Genomic DNA, 23,896 nt, shown 5'->3' with positions numbered 1-23,896 from the left:
CACAGAGACACGGAAGATGCGGCGTGTAACTTTGGCCAAACTGCAGGGGCAAGTGCTGTTTGCGAGCGCCTATTAAGGCCGGCACGGCCGATTAGCACGGCTGGCCACGTACGGTGCGAAAGAAGTTCAACGTACGCACGTACTCGGTTGAGGCTGAGTCGCTCTAGGAGAGGCCCAGCACCGGTTCAGATCATGGTCACGTGGTGGTGCTGTCCGTCGGCGGCGGGAGTCGAACCCCGCGTCGCCGGGTTCGTAGCGCAGCGTGGCGCGAACCACAGCACCATCGCTACACACCCAGGTCTCACACACACACACACGGACTCACTCACACACACGGACTCACACACACACACGGACTCACTCACACACACACGGACTCACATACACATGGACTAACTCACACGGACTCACTCACACACACGGACTCACACGGACTCACTCACACACACGGACTCACACACACACGGACTCACACACACACACGGACTCACACACAGACACACACACGGACTCACTCACACACACACGGACTCACACACACATGGACTAACTCACACGGACTCACTCACACACACGGACTCACACGGACTCACTCACACACACGGACTCACACACACACGGACTCACACACACACGGACTCACACACACACACGGACTCACACACATACGGACTCACACACACACACGGACTCACACACACACGGACTCACTCACACACACACGGACTCACACCCACACACACACGGACTCACACACACACACACGGACTCACACGGACTCACACACACACACACATGGACTAACACACACACTCACACACACACGGACTCACACACACTGAGCCTGCTGTGTAAACTCGCCGCCCCAGAGTGATGGAGCGAAACTCTTTGATGTGTTGGGAGGGGTCCCCGTGTTTGTGCGCGCGGGGGTTCGCGCACTGATACACGCAATTAAGTTCGGTCATAATCCTTCCTCGACTTAAATCAATCGGCTTTGTTCTGAACCCGTGAAAAAACCGGTTAGAACCGGTTTCCATATTGCTCGTCATACTTCTGTGTGTGTGTGCGCGCCGGGTCTGTGCCTGCGTCTCATTAAATTATTCTGAACCGGTTTTGGGCCTCCCCTAGGTCGACTCGGCCTCAAATGAGTGCCCCGTGCAAGGTGTACAGTCAACATCGCCACGAGGGAGACAAAGGCGGCCGGGCGTGGTGCTGGCCACCCACTCCCCACCGTGTGCCGTGCCGGCCTCCGTAGGTGCTGCTGGCTAACAGCACTTGCCCCGACAGTCTGTTAAGGCTACACGGGGGATCTTTGCCTTTGTGTGGAGGAGGCCCCCTGCACTTGCAGGGCCGCGCTTTTGCCTTGCAGCTGAGACTTGGGTCTGCCACCGTGCGGATTGTACTTAACGATAACCGGTTTCTGTAACCGGTTTCGACAACTGTCACCGGTTACAAAGATCCCCCGTGTAGCCTTAACAGACTGTTGGGGCAAGTGCTGTTCGCGGAGTAGCACCGACGAAGGCCGGAACGACGCACGAGGCGGTGGAGTGGTCTGGACCACGCCCGGCCGCCTTCGCCTCTCTCGTGGCGATGTTAACACTCCGCACCGGCTACTTATTTGAGGCTGAGTTGACCTAGGAGAGGCCCAGGACCGGTAGCAGATAATGATCGTCACCGGTGCTGGCCGTGAGCTGCAATCGAAGCCGGGACGCCGGGTTCGTAGCGCGGCGTAGCGCTAACCCGCTGCACCACCGCTCCCCCATCAAACCTTCCCGCACTCAGTGACGCGACGCGCTATGAACTCGGCAACCCGAGTTTAATTCGCGCTCACGGCTAACGTCAGTGGCGAGAGATGTGTGGTGGCTAGGAGATGTCAACTGCGTCGCCCGTGACGCGGGAGGAGCGTAGGTTCGATCCCGACCCTGGCGGATGCCTCCTGGATATTTTGGGATGTGGCGGATTTCCACCCCCCCCCTCCCCCACCCCCTCCACATTTGGAATCGACGTCCACGCGTTCGGAGAATTTGGCTGCGACAAGCCACTTCTCGTTGAGACGTCACTCGTGATGCTGAGTGGGGCCTTAGCCGGTAAAATAAAATAAAAAGTTTTAAACTGTTTTTTTTTTTACACGAACCAGTCCCGAGTCTACCGCTCTGCACCAAGCCAGCACACGTTGACCGGCGTGGTGAAGTATGGTTGAAATCCCCTTTTTGTTTTTCATCCCCTAGGACCCCAGGGCAAGAGGGGGAGGAGAGGACGGAGAGGAGAAGCAGGTACCGCATGCACAACACGTGGCAATAGAGCAAGTAGCATCGTGAATCCATCTGTGTGGGGTTTTGAGTGTTGATGTCCCCTCGTAAACTGCAGCTGCGCGGTGCTGGGTTTCAATTTACCCATAGATTCACACAGAGACCCATTTACCCATAGAATCACACAGAGACCCATTTACCCATAGATTCACACAGAGACCCATTTACCCATAGAATCACACAGAGACCCATTTACCCATAGAATCACACAGAGACCCATTTACCCATAGATTCACACAGAGACCCATTTACCCATAGATTCACACAGAGACCCATTTACCCATATATTCACACAGAGACCCATTTACCCATAGATTCACACAGAGACCCATTTACCCATAGATTCACATAGAGACCCATTTACCCATAGATTCACACAGAGACCCATTTACCCATAGATTCACACAGAGACCCATTTACCCATAGATTCACAGAGACCCATTTACTCATGGATTCACACAGAGACCCATTTACCCATAAATTCACACAGAGACCGATTTACCCATAGATTAATGTAGAGACCCATTTACCCATAGATTAACACAGAGACCCATTTACCCATAGATTCACACAGAGGCCCATTTACCCATAGATTCACACAGAGACCCACTTACCCATAGATTCACGCAGAGGCCCATTTACCCATAGATTCACATTGAGACTCATTTACCCATTGATTAACATAGAGATCCATTTACCCATAGATTCACATAGAGACCCATTTACCCATAGATTCACATAGAGACCCATTTATCCATAGATTCACATAGAGACCTATTTACCCATAGATTCACATAGAGACCCATTTACTCATAGATTCACGCAGAGACCCATTTACCCATAGATTCACACAGAGACCCATTTAACCATAGATTCACACATAGACCCATTTACCCATAGATTCGCATAGAGACCCATTTACCCATACATTCACACAGAGACCCATTTACTCATAGATTCACACAGAGACCCATTTACCCATAGATTCACACAGAGACCCATTTACCAATGGATTTACACAGATACCCACTTACCCATAGATTCACGCAGAGGCCCATTTACCCATATAATTCACATAGAGACTCATTTACCCATAGATTCACATAGAGACCCATTTACCCATACATTCACACAGAGACTCATTCACCCATAGATTCACACACAGACCCATTTACCCATATATTCACATAGAGACCCATTTACCCATAGATTCAAACAGAGACCCATTTACCCATAGAATCAAACAGAGACCTATTTACCCATAGATTCACATAGAGACCCATTTACCCATAGATTCACACAGCAACTCCTTTACCCATAGATTCACACAGATACCCCTTTACCCATAGATTCACACAGAGGCCCATTTACCCATAGATTCACACAGAGACCCATTTACCCATAGAATCACATAGAGACCCATTTACCCATAGATTCACACAGAGACCCATTTACCCATAAATTCACACAGAGACCCATTTACCCATAGATTCATGTAGAGACCCATTTACCCATAGATTCACATAGAGACCCATTTACCCATAGATTCACACAGAGACCCATTTACCCATAGATTCACACAGAGACCCATTTACCCATAGATTCACATAGAGACCCATTTACCCATAGATTCACACAGAGACCCATTTACCCATAGATTCACACAGAGACCCATTTACCCATAGATTCACAGAGACCCATTTACCCATGGATTCACACAGAGACCCATTTACCCATAAATTCACACAGAGACCGATTTACCCATAGATTAATGTAGAGACCCATTTACCCATAGATTAACACAGAGACCCATTTACCCATAGATTCACACACAGGCCCATTTACCCATAGATTCACACAGAGACCCACTTACCCATAGATTCACGCAGAGGCCCATTTACCCATAGATTCACATTGAGACTCATTTACCCATTGATTAACATAGAGATCCATTTACCCATAGATTCACATAGAGACCCATTTACCCATAGATTCACATAGAGACCCATTTATCCATAGATTCACATAGAGACCTATTTACCCATAGATTCACATAGAGACCCATTTACTCATAGATTCACGCAGAGACCCATTTACCCATAGATTCACACAGAGACCCATTTAACCATAGATTCACACATAGACCCATTTACCCATAGATTCGCATAGAGACCCATTTACCCATACATTCACACAGAGACCCATTTACTCATAGATTCACACAGAGACCCATTTACCCATAGATTCACACAGACCCATTTACCAATGGATTCACACAGATACCCACTTACCCATAGATTCACGCAGAGGCCCATTTACCCATATAATTCACATAGAGACTCATTTACCCATAGATTCACATAGAGACCCATTTACCCATACATTCACACAGAGACTCATTCACCCATAGATTCACACACAGACCCATTTACCCATATATTCACATAGAGACCCATTTACCCATAGATTCAAACAGAGACCCATTTACCCATAGAATCAAACAGAGACCTATTTACCCATAGATTCACATAGAGACCCATTTACCCATAGATTCACACAGCAACTCCTTTACCCATAGATTCACACAGATACCCCTTTACCCATAGATTCACACAGAGGCCCATTTACCCATAGATTCACATAGAGACCCCTTTACCCATAGATTCACACAAAGACCCATTTACCCATACATTCACACAGAGGCCCATTTACCCATAGATTCGCATAGAGACCCCTTTACCCATAGATTCACACAAAGACCCATTTACGCATAGATTCACATAAAGACCCACTTACCCATAGATTCACACAGAGACCCATTTACCCATAGATTCACACAGAGACCCATTTACCCATAAAATCACACAGAGACCAATTTACCCATAGATTCACACAGAGACCCATTTACCCATAGATTCACACAGCGACCCCTTTACCCATAGATTCACACAGAGACCCCTTTACCCATAGATTCACACAGAGGCCCATTTACCCATAGATTCACATAGAGACCCCTTTACCCATAGATTCACACAAAGACCCATTTACCCATACATTCACACAGAGGCCCATTTACGCATAGATTCACATAAAGACCCATTTACCTATAGATTCACACAGAGGCCCATTTACCGATAGATTCACATAGAGACTCACTTACCCATAGATTCACATAGAGACCCATTTACCCATAGATTCACATAGAGACCCATTTACTCGTAGATTCACATAGAGACCCATTTACCCATAGATTCACACAGAGGCCCATTTACCCATAGATTCACATAGAGACCCATTTACCCATAGATTCACACAGATACCCATTTACCCATAGATTCACATAGAGACCCATTCACCCATAGATTCACACAGAGACCCATTTACCCATAGAATCAAACAGAGACCTATTTACCCATAGATTCACATAGAGACCCATTTACCCATAGATTCACACAGCGACTCCTTTACCCATAGATTCACACAGATACCCCTTTACCCATAGATTCACACAGAGGCCCATTTACCCATAGATTCACATAGAGACCCCTTTACCCATAGATTCACACAAAGACCCATTTACCCATACATTCACACAGAGGCCCATTTACCCATAGATTCACATAGAGACCCCTTTACCCATAGATTCACACAAAGACCCATTTACGCATAGATTCACATAAATACCCACTTACCCATAGATTCACATAGAGACCCATTTACCCATAGATTCACACAGAGACCCATTTACCCATAGATTCACACAGAGACCCATTTACCCATAAATTCACACAGAGACCCATTTTCCCATAGATTCACACAGAGACCCATTTACCCATAGATTCACACAGCGACCCCTTTACCCATAGATTCACACAGAGGCCCATTTACCCATAGATTCACATAGAGACCCCTTTACCCATAGATTCACACAAATACCCATTTACCCATAGATTCACAGAGACCCACTTACCCATAGATTCACATAGAGACCCATTTACCCATAGAATCACACAGAGACCCATTTACCCATAGATTCACATAGATACCCATTTACCCATAGATTCACATAGAGACCCATTTGCCCATAGATTCACACAGAGACCCATTTACCCATAGATTCACACAGAGATCCATTTACCCATAGATTCACATAGAGACCCACTTACCCATAGATTCACACAGAGGCTAATTTAACCACAGATTCACATAGAGACCAATAGAATCACAGATACCCACAGACTCACACAAAGACATAGACTCCCACTTGTGTGTTGAGGGTTGTTGTTATTGACTGTTGTTGATATTTGCCATTGGCTGTTGTTGTTCATGATTGTTGTTGTGGTGGTTGTTTGCAGGCCCACCTGTAAGTGATGGAGAACATTCGGATAAGTGTCATCATCACCACCAGCACCATCACCATCACCACCATCATCAACGCCACCACGATCACCACCACCATCATCATCACCAGTACCACCAACACCACCATCATCCCTGCCATCATCACCATCATCACGAACACCGCCATCATCACCACCATCATCATCAGCACCATCATCAGCACCACCACGATCAACACCATCACGATCATCACCATCATAATCATCACCATCATAATCATCACCATCATCACCACCATCACCATCATCACCACCATCACCATCATCACCACCACTACTACCATCACCACCATCACCACCATCACCAGCACAACCACCATCACCACCACCACCACCATCATCACCACCGTCACCACCATCACCACCACCACTACCACCACCATCACCACCATCATCACCACCAACCATCACCACAACCACCACCATCATCACCATCATCACCACTACCACAACTACCACCACCATCACCACCACTACCACCACCATCACCACCACCATCAACACAACCACCACCATCACCACCATCACCACCACTACCACCACCATCACCACCACCATCACCACGACCATCCCCACCACTACCAACACCATCACCACCATCACCACCACTACCACCACCACCATCCCCACCACTACCACCACCATCACCACCATCACCACCACTACCACCACCACCATGTCTTCTGATGTCTCCCTCCCTCTACCCCAGGGAAAACCGGGCCCCAAAGGAGATCTCGTGAGTATCACGTGTGTGTCAGTGTGTCACGTGTGTGTCACGTGTGTGTCAGTGTGTCACGTGTGTGTCAGTGTGTCACGTGTGTGTCAGTGTGTCACGTGAGTGTCAGTGTGTCACGTGTGTGTCACGTGTGTGTCAGTGTGTCACGTGTGTGTCAGTGTGTCACGTGTGTGTCACGTGTGTGTCAGTGTGTCACGTGTGTGTCAGTGTGTCACGTGTGTGTCAGTGTGTCACGTGTGTGTCAGTGTGTCACGTGTGTGTCAGTGTGTCACGTGAGTGGCACGTGAGTGTCAGTGTGTGTCAGTGTGTCACGTGTGTGTCAGTGTGTCACGTGTGTGTCAGTGTGTCACGTGTGTGTCACGTGTGTGTCAGTGTGTCACGTGTGTGTCAGTGTGTCACGTGTGTGTCACGTGTGCGTCAGTGTGTCACGTGTGCGTCAGTGTGTCACGTGAGTGTCACGTGTGTGTCAGTGTGTCACGTGTGCGTCAGTGTGTCACGTGAGTGTCACATGTGTGTCAGTGTGTCACGTGTGTGTCAGTGTGTCACGTGAGTGTCAGTGTGTCACGTGTGTGTCAGTGTGTCACGTGTGTGTCAGTGTGTCACGTGTGTGTCACGTGTGTGTCGGTGTGTCACGTGTGTGTCAGTGTGTCACGTGTGTGTCACGTGTGTGTCAGTGTGTGTCAGTGTGTCACGTGTATGTCAGTGTGTCACGTGTGTGTCAGTGTGTCACGTGTGCGTCAGTGTGTCACGTGTCACGTGTGTGTCAGTGTGTCACGTGTGCGTCAGTGTGTCACGTGAGTGTCACGTGTGTGTCAGTGTCACGTGTGTGTCAGTGTGTCACGTGTCAGTGTGTCACGTGTGTGTCACATGTGTCAGTGTGTCACGTGTGTGTCAGTGTGTCACGTGTGTGTCAGTGTGTCACGTGAGTGTCAGTGTGTCACGTGTGTGTCACGTGAGTGTCAGTGTGTCACGTGTGTGTCACGTGTGTGTTAGTGTGTCACGCGAGTGTCAGTGTGTCACGTGTGTGTCAGTGTGTCACGTGAGTATCACGTGTGTGTCAGTGTGTCACGTGTGCGTCAGTGTGTCACGTGAGTGTCACGTGTGTGTCAGTGTGTCACGTGTCAGTGTGTCACGTGTGTGTCACGTGTGTGTCAGTGTGTCACGTGTGTGTCAGTGTGTCACGTGTGTATCATCACGTGTGTGTCAGTGTGTGTCAGTGTGTCACGTGTATGTCAGTGTGTCACGTGTGTGTCAGTGTGTCACGTGTGCGTCAGTGTGTCACGTGTCACGTGTGTGTCAGTGTGTCACGTGTGCGTCAGTGTGTCACGTGAGTGTCACGTGTGTGTCAGTGTCACGTGTGTGTCAGTGTGTCACGTGTCAGTGTGTCACGTGTGTGTCACATGTGTCAGTGTGTCACGTGTGTGTCAGTGTGTCACGTGTGTGTCAGTGTGTCACGTGAGTGTCAGTGTGTCACGTGTGTGTCACGTGAGTGTCAGTGTGTCACGTGTGTGTCACGTGTGTGTTAGTGTGTCACGCGAGTGTCAGTGTGTCACGTGTGTGTCAGTGTGTCACGTGAGTATCACGTGTGTGTCAGTGTGTCACGTGTGCGTCAGTGTGTCACGTGAGTGTCACGTGTGTGTCAGTGTGTCACGTGTCAGTGTGTCACGTGTGTGTCACGTGTGTGTCAGTGTGTCACGTGTGTGTCAGTGTGTCACGTGTGTATCATCACGTGTGTGTCACGTGTGTGTCAGTGTGTCACGTGTGTGTCACGCGAGTGTCAGTGTGTCACGTGAGTGTCAGTGTGTCACGTGAGTGTCAGTGTGTCACGTGTCAGTGTGTCACGTGTGTGTCAGTGTGTCACGTGTGTGTCAGTGTGTCACGTGTGTGTCACGTGTCAGTGTGTCACGTGTGTGTCACGCGAGTGTCAGTGTGTCACGTGAGTGTCAGTGTGTCACGTGAGTGTCAGTGTGTCACGTGTCAGTGTGTCACGTGTGTGTCAGTGTGTCACGTGTGTGTCAGTGTGTCACGTGAGTGTCACGTGTGCGTCAGTGTGTCACGTGTGCGTCAGTGTGTCACGTGAGTGTCACGTGTGTGTCAGTGTGTCACGTGAGTGTCAGTGTGTCACGTGTCAGTGTGTCACGTGTGTGTCAGTGTGTCACGTGAGTGTCAGTGTGTCACGTGTGTGTCAGTGTGTCACGCGATTGTCAGTGTGTCACGTGTGTCAGTGTGTCACGCGAGTGTCAGTGTGTCACGTGTGTGTCACGCGAGTGTCAGTGTGTCACGTGTCACGTGTGTGTCACGTGTGTGTCAGTGTGTCACGCGAGTGTCAGTGTGTCACGTGTGTGTCAGTGTGTCACGTGTGTCAGTGTGTCACGTGTGTGTCAGTGTGTCACGCGAGTGTCAGTGTGTCACGTGTGTGTCAGTGTGTCACGTGTGTCAGTGTGTCACGTGTGTGTCAGTGTGTCACGCGAGCGTCAGTGTGTCACGTGTGTGTCAGTGTGTCACGTGTGTCAGTGTGTCACGTGTGTGTCAGTGTGTCACGCGAGTGTCAGTGTGTCAAGTGTGTGTCAGTGTGTCACGTGAGTGTCGGTGTGTCACGTGAGTGTCAGTGTGTCACGTGTCAGTGTGTCACGTGTGTGTCAGTGTGTCACGTGTGTGTCACGTGTGTGTCAGTGTGTCACGTGTGCGTCACGTGAGTGTCACGTGTGTGTCAGTGTGTCACGTGTGTGTCAGTGTGTCACGTGTGTGTCAGTGTGTCACGTGAGTGTCAGCGTGTCACGTGTCAGTGTGTCACGTGTCACGTGTGTGTCAGTGTGTCACGTGTGTGTCAGTGTGTCACGCGAGTGTCAGTGTGTCACGTGTGTGTCAGTGTGTCACGTATGTGTCAGTGTGTCACGTGTGTGTCACGTGTGTGTCAGTGTGTCACGTGAGTGTCAGTGTGTCACGTATGTGTCAGTGTGTCACGTGTGTGTCACGTGTGTGTCAGTGTGTCACGTGAGTGTCAGTGTGTTACGTGTCAGTATGTCACGTGTGTGTCAGTGTGTCACGTGAGTGTCAGTGTGTCACGTGTGCCACGCGAGTGTCAGTGTGCCACGCGAGTGTCAGTGTGTCATGTGTGTGTCACGTGGCACGTGTGTGTCAGTGTGTCACGTGAGTGTCAGTGTGTCACGCGAGTGTCACGTGAGTGTCTGTGCACCTAGCCTGGCACAAGCGCCCTGGTAACGTCACCACCAGCTGTTGTGTGTGTGTGTCTGCGTGTCGATGTGTATACATCTGTATTGTATTGAGTCACTACGGCGTCTACCGCCACCTACTGGAGGCAGAGCGCTACTGTGCATCGTCTTTGTGTCTTTCGGTAAAGTCACGTACAGTAGTTAGGTTAAAATTAATACAAAAAAAATAAAACCTACGACGTTTGGATCGCAACACGAGCAGCAGGCAAAAAAGAGTGGGAAGCAGATTGCTTTAAAGGTTTAAAATGGGTGTAGCCCAAGGGTCATAAACGAAGTGGGCGGGGCTAGTTATGTTAATGTGATAAATTAGCATGATGATTTATCACATTAACATAACTCAAGATAGGAGAGCGGCCTCTACGACGAGGGCGCTGAGGTGGCTATGTTAATGTGGGAGATTAGCATAATGCTAAAGTAAACGATTATCATGTTAATGTGAGAGATAAGCGTGTTAATGTGAGAGATTAGCATGTTAATGTGAGAGATTAGCATGTTAATGTGAGAGATTAGCATTTAATGTGAGAGATTTGCATGTTAATGTGAGAGATTATCATGTTAATGTGAGAGATAAGCGTGTTAATGTGAGAGATTAGCATGTTAATGTGAGAGATGAGCATGATGTTAATGTTAGAGATGAGCATGATGTTAATGTGAGAGATTAGCGTGTTGTTAATGTGAGAGATTAGCATGTTAATGTAAGAGATTAGCATGTTAATGTGAGAGATTAGCATGTTAATGTGAGAGATTAGCATGTTCATGTGAGAGATTAGCGTGTTAATGTGAGAGATTAGCATGTTGATGTGAGAGATTAGCATGTTAATGTGAGAGATTAGCATGTTAATGTGAGAGATTAGCATGTTAATGTGAGAGATGAGCGTGTTAATGTGAGAGATTAGCATGTTAATGTGAGAGATTAGCATGTTAATGTGAGAGATTAGCATGTTAATGTGAGAGATTAGCATGCTGTTAATGTGAGAGATTAACATGATGTTAATGTGAGAGATTAGAGCATGTTAATGTGAGAGATTAGTATGTTAATGTGAGAGATTAACATGTTAATGTGAGAGATTAGCATGATGGTAATGTGAGAGATTAGCATGCTGTTAATGTGAGAGATTAACTTGATGTTAATGTGAGAGATTGGTATGTTAATGTGATAGATTATCATGTTAATGTGAGAGATTAGCATGATGTTAATGTGAGAGATTAGCATGATGTTAATGTGAGAGATTAGCATGTTAATGTGAGAGATTAGCGTGTTAATGTGATAGATTAGCATGATGCTAATGTGAGAGATTAGCATGTTAGTGTGAGAGATTGGCATGTTAATGTGGGAGATTAGCATGTTAATGTGAGAGATTAGCATGATGTCAATGCGAGAGATTAGCACGTTAATGTGAGAGATTAGCATGATGTTAATGTGAGAGATTAGCATGTTAATGTGAGAGATTAGCATGATGTTAATGTGAGAGATTAACATGTTAATGTGAGAGATTAGCATAATGTAAATGTGAGAAATTAGCATAATGTTAATGTGAGAGATTAGCATGTTAATGTGAGAGATTAGCATGATGTTAATGTGATAGATTAGCATGATGTTAATGTGAGAGATTAGCATGATGTTAATGTGAGAGATTAGCATGATGTTAATGTGAGAGATTAGCATGATGTTAATATGGGACATTAGCATGTTAATGTGAGATATTAGCATGTTGTTAATGGGAGATCACATACCCGCCGCCACGTTGTGGTAGGCGTGCGGAGGTGGCTGTTTTGACGTTAAAAAATTGTTACCTGTTCATGTAAAAATCGGAGATCCAAAGCCACGGGGAAAATAACAACTGACATCGGAAGGTGTCAGGATGGGAACGTCACAGCCAGTTATTACTTAAACTGGTTGATGACGTCCTTCCAATGATTGCTGAGTTTGTACCAATCCTCTGGGTTGAAATTGTGTCTGTGTCTGTATATGTTTGATGGCTTCATGAAAGAATCTTTGTTGATAGCAGTGGGCTTACAAAGAACCTTCGTCTTAGAGAAATCAATTTCGTGTGAGCCGACCGCATTAAAACAATGATCAGCCACGGCCGAGGTGTTAGTCCTACCGTGTTTCAAATCTGCCTTATGCTCACGAACACGGTCCGAGACACGTCGCTTAGTTTCCCCAATGTAACTGCTGCCACAGACACAGATTACTTTGTAGACGCCGGGGTATTGCATGTCAGGGATCACGTCCTTCACAGAGCTGGAGCAAACTCAAGATCCGGGATCGCTTTAACACAGCACGTGAAATTCGCGATCTGATCCCATCTGAGGAGCGTGGCCTGGCTCCGCCCTAGGCCACGCTCGAGGGGCATAAAAGGCAAGTCCCGAGCGCCGATCCGGGCTGTCCTCTGGTATCAACCCGCCGTGCGACGTCTCTTCAGTCGTCGCTGTTTGGCCGTTACGTTCGGCTTCGTGGGTCAGGCAGTGCACCGCTGACTCACCCGGTTACCTAGTTACCCCATTGTGGTCTAAGTTACTCGTGGTGGTGACCACCTACGGCGTTATCCCGTACGTTCATGCGGCTGTCCTGTTGGGGTGTTAGAATGCGTGTCTCCATGAAATCCACTACACACCCATCGACACTGGGGGACGTGAAGGCGGCCGGGCGTGGTGCTGACCACCCACCCCCTCGTGATGCCGTCCTGGGCTTAGTAGCCGCTCGCTAACAGCACTTGCCCCAATGTCTACACGGGGGATCTTTGTCTTTGTGTGTGTGTGTGCGTGCAGGGTCCCAGAGGGGAGAGAGGTTACAAGGTGAGTCGGTAATATGACCATACTTCACCTCGCTAGTCAACGCAGGGTTGGTTTGTGCGGGGCGGTGGGATAGAAGGACAGTACAACCGTGCATTTTCATGCATTCTCGCCGTAGCTTATAACACCTGTTATGCACGGTGGTCACGTGTGTGTGTGTGTGTCTGTCTCACAGGGCGACCAAGGAGAGTCTGGACCGAGGGTATGTGTATCATCATCATGAGAATCATTCATATATTCACTCGTAATCAGCTTCGTCGGCATTAATCATGAATATACTCACTACATCACCATCGGCATCATCATCATTGATATACTCACTACATCATCAGCAGCAGCATCAGCGTCATCACCATCATCATCATCATACATATATTCACTCAGCATCATCATCAGTTTCATCACCAGCAAAATCACAGCGTCATCAGGAATATGCTCACTCATCAGCATCATCATGAATATACTCACTATATCACCATCAGCATCATCATCATTGATAAACTCACTACGTCAACATCAGCATCATCATCATTGATATACTCACTACATCACCATCAGCATCATCATCATTGATATACTCACTACATCACCATCAGCATCATCATGAATATACTCACTACATCACCATCAGCATCATCATCATTGATATACTCACTACATCACCATCAGCATCATCATTGATATACTCACTACATCACCATCAGCATTATCATCATTGATATACTCACTACATCACCATCAGCATCATCATCATTGATATACTCACTACATCACCATCAGCATCATCATCATTGATATACTCACTACATCACCATCAGCATCATCATCATTGATATACTCACTACATCACCATCAGCATCATCATCATTGATATACTCACTACATCACCATCAGCATCATCATCATTGATAAACTCACTACGTCAACATCAGCATCATCATCATTGATATACTCACTACATCACCATCAGCATCATCATCATTGATATACTCACTACATCACCATTAGCATCATCATGAATATACTCACTACATCACCATCAGCATCATCATCATTGATATACTCACTACATCACCATCAGCATCATCATCATTGATATACTCACTACATCACCATCAGCATTATCATCATTGATATACTCACTACATCACCATCAGCATCATCATCATTGATATACTCACTACATCACCATCAGCATCATCATCATTGATATACTCACTACATCACCATCAGCATTATCATCATTGATATACTCACTACATCACCATCAGCATCATCATCATTGATATACTCACTACATCACCATCAGCATCATCATCATTGATATACTCACTACATCACCATCAGCATCATCATCATGAATATACTCACTACATCACCATCATCAGCATCATCATCATTGATATACTCACTACATCACCATCAGCATCATCATCATCATTGATATACTCACTACATCACCATCAGCATCATCATCATCATTGATATACTCACTACATCACCATCAGCATCATCATCATCATTGATATACTCACTACATCACCATCAGCATCATCATCATTGATATACTCACTACATCACCATCAGCATTATCATCATTGATATACTTACTACATCACCATCAGCATCATCATCATTGATATACTCACTACATCACCATCAGCATCATCATCATGAATATACTCACTACATCACCATCAGCATCATCATCATTGATATACTCACTGGATCACCATCAGCATCATCATCATTGATATACTCACTACATCACCATCAGCATCATCATCATTGATATACTCACTACATCACCATCAGCATCATCATCATTGATATACTCACTACATCACCATCAGCATCATCATCATTGATATACTCACTACATCACCATCATCATCATTGATATACTCACTACATCACCATCAGCATCATCATCATTGATACACTCACTACATCATCATCATTGATATACTCACTACATCACCATCAGCATCATCATCATTGATATACTCACTACATCACCATCAGCATCATCATCATTGATATACTCACTACATCACCATCATCATCATTGATATACTCACTACATCACCATCAGCATCATCATCATTGATATACTCACTACATCACCATCAGCATCATCATCATTGATATGCTCACTACGTCATCATGTTAGGGAGCAGTGGGGGAGGGGAGTTTGGGGGATCGGGGTAAGGGTTGCGGACCAGCGGGGGATCGAGGGGGCGGGGCGTGCTGTGAGGGGGGGCTGTGGGGGGGCGGGGCGTGCTGTGAGGGGGGCGGGGCGTGCTGTGAGGGGGGGGGGGGGCTGTGGGGGGGAGCTGTGAGGGGGGGGCTGTAGGGGTGGGGGCTGTGGGGGTGGGGGTTGTCACGCTCTGCTGAGGTCAGATTACTCGGCGATTCCATCTCCCACGGAACCACGTGACTCTGCCCCCCAATTAAGGCGTGAAGTTCACCGCTGGCCCAGAGGGGTTCACGATGGCCGTGTCGGCCATCGTGAACCCCTCGCCACACAGAGACCATAGACTCATCACACAGAGACCCATAGACTCATCACATAGAGTCCCATAGACTCATCACACAGAGACCCATAGACTCATCACATAGAGTCCCATAGACTCATCACACAGAGACCCATAGACTCATCACACAGAGTCCCATAGACTCATCACACAGAGACCCATAGACTCACCACACAGAGACCCATAGATTCATCACATAGAGTCCCATAGACTCATCACACAGAGACCCACAGACTCATCACACAGAGACCCATAGACTCATCACATAGAGTCCCATAGACTCATCACACAGAGACCCATAGACTCACCACACAGAGACCCATAGATTCACCACACAGAGACCCATAGACTCATCACACAGAGTCCCATAGACTCATCACACAGAGACCCATAGACTCACCACACAGAGACCCATAGACTCGCCACACAGAGACCATAGACTCATCACACAGAGACCCATAGACTCATCACATAGAGTCCCATAGACTCATCACACAGAGACCCATAGACTCACCACACAGAGACCCATAGACTCATCACATAGAGACCCATAGATTCATCACACAGAGACCCATAGATTCACCACACAGAGACCCATAGACTCATCACACAAAGACCCATAGATTCATCACACAGAGACCCATAGATTCATCACACAGAGACCCATAGATTCACCACACAGAAACCCATAGACTCATCACACAAAGACCCATAGATTCATCACACAGAGACCCATAGACTCATCACATAGAGACCCATAGATTCATCACATAGAGACCCATAGATTCATCACATAGAGACCCATAGACTCATCACATAGAGACCCATAGATTCACCACACAGAGACCCATAGACTCATCACATAGAGACCCATAGATTCACCACACAGAGACCCATAGACTCATCACATAGAGACCCATAGATTCACCACACAGAGACCATAGACTCATCACATAGAGACCCATAGATTCACCACACAGAGACCCATAGACTCATCACATAGAGACCCATAGACTCATCACATAGAGACCCATAGATTCACCACACAGAGACCCATAGATTCACCACACAGAGACCCATAGATTCACCACAGAGACCCATAGATTCACCACACAGAGACCCATAGATTCACCACACAGAGACCCATAGACTCATCACATAGAGACCCATAGACTCATCACATAGAGACCCATAGATTCACCACACAGAGACCCATAGACTCATCACATAGAGACCCATAGATTCACCACACAGAGACCCATAGACTCATCACATAGAGACCCATAGATTCATCACACAGAGACCCATAGATTCACCACACAGAGACCCATAGACTCATCACATAGAGACCCATAGATTCACCACACAGAGACCCATAGACTCATCACATAGAGACACATAGACTCATCACATAGAGACCCATAGATTCATCACACAGAGACCCATAGATTCATCACATAGAGACCCATAGACTCACCACACAGAGACCCATAGATTCATCACACAGAGACCCATAGATTCATCACATAGAGATCCATAGATTCATCACACAGAGACCCATAGATTCACCACACAGAGACCATAGACTCATCACATAGAGACCCATAGATTCAACACACAGAGACCCATAGATTCATCACACAGAGACCCATAGATTCATCACACAGAGACCCATAGATTCACCACACAGAGACCCATAGACTCATCACATAGAGATCCATAGATTCACCACACAGAGACCATAGACTCATCACATAGAGACCCATAGATTCATCACACAGAGACCCATAGACTCATCACATAGAGACCCATAGATTCATCACACAGAGACCCATAGATTCACCACACAGAGACCATAGACTCATCACATAGAGACCCATAGATTCACCACATAGAGACCCATAGATTCAAGACATAGAGACCCATAGACTCATCACACAGAGACCCATAGATTCACCACATAGAGACCCATAGATTCACCACACAGAGACCCATAGATTCACCACACAGAGACCCATAGACTCGCCACACAGAGACCCATATATTCACCACACAGATACCTATAGACTCACCACACAGATACGTATAGAATCACCACACAGAGACCCATAGACTCACCAGACAGAGACCCACAGACTCACCACACAGATACCTATAGACTCACCACACAGAAACCCATAGACTCACCACACTGAGACCCATAGACTCAACACACAGATACGTATAGACTCACCACATAGTGACCCATAGACTCACCACACAGAAACCTATAGACTCACCACACAGAGACCCATAGACTCACCACACAGTGACCCACAGACTCACCACACAGATACCTATAGACTCACCACACAGATACGTATAGAATCACCACACAGAGACCCATAGACTCACCAGACAGAGACCCACAGACTCACCACACAGATACCTATAGACTCACCACACAGAAACCTATAGACTCACCACACTGAGACCCATAGACTCACGACACAGAGACCCATAGACTCACCACACAGAGACCCACAGACTCACAGACAGATACCTATAGACTCACGACACAGACACCCATAAACTCACCACACAGAGACCCACAGACTCACCACAGAGAGACCCATAGACTCACCACAGAGAGACCCACAAACTCACCACACAGAAACCTATAGACTCACCACACAGAGACCCATAGACTCACCACACGGAGACCCATAGACTCACCACACAGAACTCAGTAGACTGACCACACAGAGACCCATAGACTCACCACACGGAGCTCAGTAGACTGACCACACAGAGACCCATAGACTCACCACACAGAGACCCACAGACTCACCACACAGATACGTATAGACTCACCACACAGTGACCTATAGACTCACCACACAGAGACCCACAGACTCACCACACAGAGACCCACAGACTCACCACACAGAGACCCACAGACTCACCACACAGAGACCCATAGACTCACCACACAGAGACCCATAGACTCACCACACAGAGACCCATAGACTCACCACACAGAAACACATAGACTCATCACACAGAGACCCACAGACTCACTACACAGAGACCCATAGACTCACCACACAGAAACCCATAGACTCATCACACAGAGACCCACAGACTCACCACACAGAGACCCACAGACTCACCACACAGAGACCCATAGACTCACCACACAGAGACCCACAGACTCACCACACAGAGACCCACAGACTCACCACACAGAGACCCACAGACTCACCACACAGAGACCCACAGACTCATCACACAGAGACCCATAGACTCACCATACAGAGACCCATAGACTCAAAACACAGAGACCCATAGACTCACCACACAGAAACCCATAGACTCATCACACAGAGACCCACAGACTCACCACACAGAGATCCACAGACTCACCACACAGAGACCTATAGACTCACCACACACAGACCCAGAGACTCACCTCACAGAGCTCAGTAGACTGACCACACAGAGACCCACAGACTCACCACACAGAGACCCACAGACTCACCACACAGAGACCCACAGACTCACCACACAGAGACCCATAGACTCACCACACAGAGACCCATAGACTCACCACACAGAAACCCATAGACTCATCACACAGAGACCCACAGACTCACCACACAGAGACCCACAGACTCACCACACAGAGACCCATAGACTCACCACACAGAGACCCACAGACTCACCACACAGAGACCCACAGACTCAAAACACAGAGACCCATAGACTCACCACACAGAGACCCACAGACTCATCACACAGAGACCCACAGACTCACCACACAGAGATCCACAGACTCACCACACAGAGACCTATAGACTCACCACACACAGACCCAGAGACTCACCTCACAGAGCTCAGTAGACTGACCACACAGAGACCCACAGACTCACCACACAGAGACCCACAGACTCACCACACAGAGACCCACAGACTCACCACACAGAGACCCATAGACTCACCACACAGAGACCCATAGACTCACAACACAGAGACCCATAGACTCACCACACAGAAACCCATAGACTCATCACACAGAGACCCACAGACTCACCACACAGAAACCCATAGACTCACCACACAGAGACCCATAGACTGACCACACAGAGACCCACAGACTCACCACACAGAGACCTATAGACTCACCATACAGAAAACCATAGACTCACCACACAGAGACCCACAGACTCACCACACAGAGACCCACAGACTCACCACACAGAGACCCACAGAGTAACCACACAGAGACCCACAGACTCACCACACAGAGACCCATAGACTCACCATACAGAGAACCACAGACTCACCACACAGAGACGCACAGACTCACCATACAGAGACCCACAGTCTCACCACACAGAGACCCACAGACTCACCACACAGAGACCCACAGACTCACCACACAGAGACCCACAGAATCACCACACAGAGACCCACAGACTGACCACACAGAGACCCACAGACTCACCACACAGAGACCCACAGACTCAGCACACAGAGACCCACAGACTCACCACACAGAGACCCACAGACTCACCACACAGAGACCCACAGACTCACCACACAGAGACCCACAGACTAACCACACAGAGACCCACAGACTCACCACACAGAGACCCATAGACTCAACACACAGAGAACCACAGATTCACCACACAGAGACGCACAGACTCACCATACAGAGACCCACAGACTCACCACACAGATACCCACAGACTCACCACACAGAGACCCACAGACTCACCACACAGAGACCCACAGACTCACCACACAGAGACCCACAGACTGACCTCACAGAGACCCACAGACTCACCACACAGGGAACCACAGACTCACCACAAAGAGACCCACAGACTCACCACACAGCTCAGTAGACTGACCACACAGAGACCCACAGACTCACGACACAGAGAACCACAGACTCACCACACAGAGACCCACAGACTCACCACACAGAAACCCACAGACTCACCACACAGAGACCCACAGACTCACCACACAGAGACCCACAGACTCACCACACAGAGACCCACAGACTCACCACACAGCTCAGAAGAGTGACCACACAGAGACCCACAGACTCACCACACAGAGACCCACAGACTAACCACACAGAGACCCACAGACTAACCACACAGAGACGCACAGACTCACCATACAGAGACCCACAGACTCACCACACAGAGATCCACAGACTAACCACACAGAGACCCACAGACTAACCACACATAGACCCACAGACTCACCACACAGAGACCCATAGACTCACCACACAGAGAACCACAGACTCACCACACAGAGACGCACAGACTCACCATACAGAGACCCACAGACTCAACACACAGAGACCCACAGAATCACGACACAGAGACCCACAGACTCACCACACAGAGACCCACAGACTCACCACACATAGACCCACAGACTCACCACACAGAGACCCACAGACTCACCACACAGAGACCCACAGACTCACCACACAGAGACCCACAGACTCACCACACAGAGACCCACAGACTCACCACACAGAGACCCATAGACTCACCACACAGAGACCCACAGACTCACCACACAGAGACCCACAGACTCACCACACAGAGACCCACAGACTCACCACACAGCTCAGAAGACTGACCACACAGAGACCCACAGACTCACCACACAGAGACCCACAGACTAACCACACAGAGACCCACAGACTCACCACACAGAGACCCACAGACTCGCCACACAGAGACCCAAAGACTCACCACACAGAGTCCCACAGACTCACCACACAGAGACCCACACACTCACCACACAGAGACCCACAGACTCACCACACAGAGACGCACAGACTCACCACACAGAGACGCACAGACTCACCACACAGAGACCCACAGACTCACCACACAGAGACCCACAGACTCACCACACAGAGACCCACAGACTCACCACACAGAGACCCATAGACTCACCACACAGAGACCCACAGACTCACCACACAGAGACCCACAGACTCACCAAACAGAGACCCACAGACTCACCACACAGAGACCCACAGACTCACCACACAGAGACCCATAGACTCACCACACAGAGACCCACAGACTCACCACACAGAAACCCATAGACTCACCACACAGAGACCCACAGACTCACCACACAGAGACCCTCAGACTCACCACACAGAGACCCACAGACTCACCACACAGAGACCCACAGACTCACCACACAGAGACCCACAGACTCACCACACAGAGACCCATAGACTCACCACACAGAGACCCACAGACTCACCACACAGAGACCCATAGACTCACCACACAGAGACCCACAGACGCACCACACAGAGACCCTCAGACTCACCACACAGAGACCCACAGACTCACCACACAGAGACCCACAGACTCACCACACAGAGACCCACAGACTCACCACACAGAGACCCATAGACTCACCACACAGAGACCCACAGACTCACCACACAGAGACCCATAGACTCACCACACAGAGACCCACAGACTCACCACACAGGGAACCACAGACTCACCACAAAGAGACCCACAGACTCACCACACAGCTCAGTAGACTGACCACACAGAGACCCACAGACTCACGACACAGAGAACCACAGACTCACCACACAGAGACCCACAGACTCACCACACAGAGACCCACAGACTCACCACACAGAGACCCACAGACTCACCACACAGAGACCCACAGACTCACCACACAGAGACCCACAGACTCACCACACAGCTCAGAAGACTGACCACACAGAGACCCACAGACTCACCACACAGAGACCCACAGACTAACCACACAGAGACCCACAGACTAACCACACAGAGACGCACAGACTCACCATACAGAGACCCACAGACTCACCACACAGAGATCCACAGACTAACCACACAGAGACCCACAGACTAACCACACATAGACCCACAGACTCACCACACAGAGACCCATAGACTCACCACACAGAGAACCACAGACTCACCACACAGAGACGCACAGACTCACCATACAGAGACCCACAGACTCAACACACAGAGACCCACAGAATCACGACACAGAGACCCACAGACTCACCACACAGAGACCCACAGACTCACCACACATAGACCCACAGACTCACCACACAGAGACCCACAGACTCACCACACAGAGACCCACAGACTCACCACACAGAGACCCACAGACTCACCACACAGAGACCCACAGACTCACCACACAGAGACCCATAGACTCACCACACAGAGACCCACAGACTCACCACACAGAGACCCACAGACTCACCACACAGAGACCCACAGACTCACCACACAGCTCAGAAGACTGACCACACAGAGACCCACAGACTCACCACACAGAGACCCACAGACTAACCACACAGAGACCCACAGACTCACCACACAGAGACCCACAGACTCGCCACACAGAGACCCAAAGACTCACCACACAGAGTCCCACAGACTCACCACACAGAGACCCACACACTCACCACACAGAGACCCACAGACTCACCACACAGAGACGCACAGACTCACCACACAGAGACGCACAGACTCACCACACAGAGACCCACAGACTCACCACACAGAGACCCACAGACTCACCACACAGAGACCCACAGACTCACCACACAGAGACCCATAGACTCACCACACAGAGACCCACAGACTCACCACACAGAGACCCACAGACTCACCAAACAGAGACCCACAGACTCACCACACAGAGACCCACAGACTCACCACACAGAGACCCATAGACTCACCACACAGAGACCCACAGACTCACCACACAGAAACCCATAGACTCACCACACAGAGACCCACAGACTCACCACACAGAGACCCTCAGACTCACCACACAG

At 48.5% G+C, this 23,896-nt stretch overlaps 1 protein-coding gene and 1 long non-coding RNA gene across 2 annotated transcripts in view; both read left to right on the top strand.

Annotated features, from left to right (window-relative positions):
• Positions 1–2,325, top strand: part of LOC142925525 (uncharacterized) — a 37,564-nt gene extending 35,239 nt beyond the window's left edge. Inside the window, exon 3 of the long non-coding RNA XR_012942473.1 lies at positions 2,229–2,325. This is a non-coding gene — a long non-coding RNA (uncharacterized LOC142925525). The remainder of the gene's footprint in view (positions 1–2,228) is intronic.
• A 5,097-nt stretch (positions 2,326–7,422) lies between these two features.
• LOC142925539 (uncharacterized) overlaps positions 7,423–23,896 on the top strand; it is a 50,706-nt gene continuing 34,232 nt past the window's right edge. The window contains exons 1-3 of the mRNA XM_076068422.1: positions 7,423–7,445; positions 13,451–13,477; positions 13,650–13,676. The gene's annotated coding sequence lies outside the window, so the exon portion shown is untranslated. The remainder of the gene's footprint in view (positions 7,446–13,450; positions 13,478–13,649; positions 13,677–23,896) is intronic.

This window comes from Petromyzon marinus, chromosome 21 (genome assembly GCF_048934315.1).
Source record: "Petromyzon marinus isolate PM22_M1 ecotype Great Lakes invasive population chromosome 21, UKy_Petmar_22M1.pri1.0, whole genome shotgun sequence".
In the NCBI taxonomy this organism is placed as follows: domain Eukaryota; kingdom Metazoa; phylum Chordata; class Hyperoartia; order Petromyzontiformes; family Petromyzontidae; genus Petromyzon; species Petromyzon marinus.
This window is presented reverse-complemented; position numbering and strand designations above follow the sequence as displayed.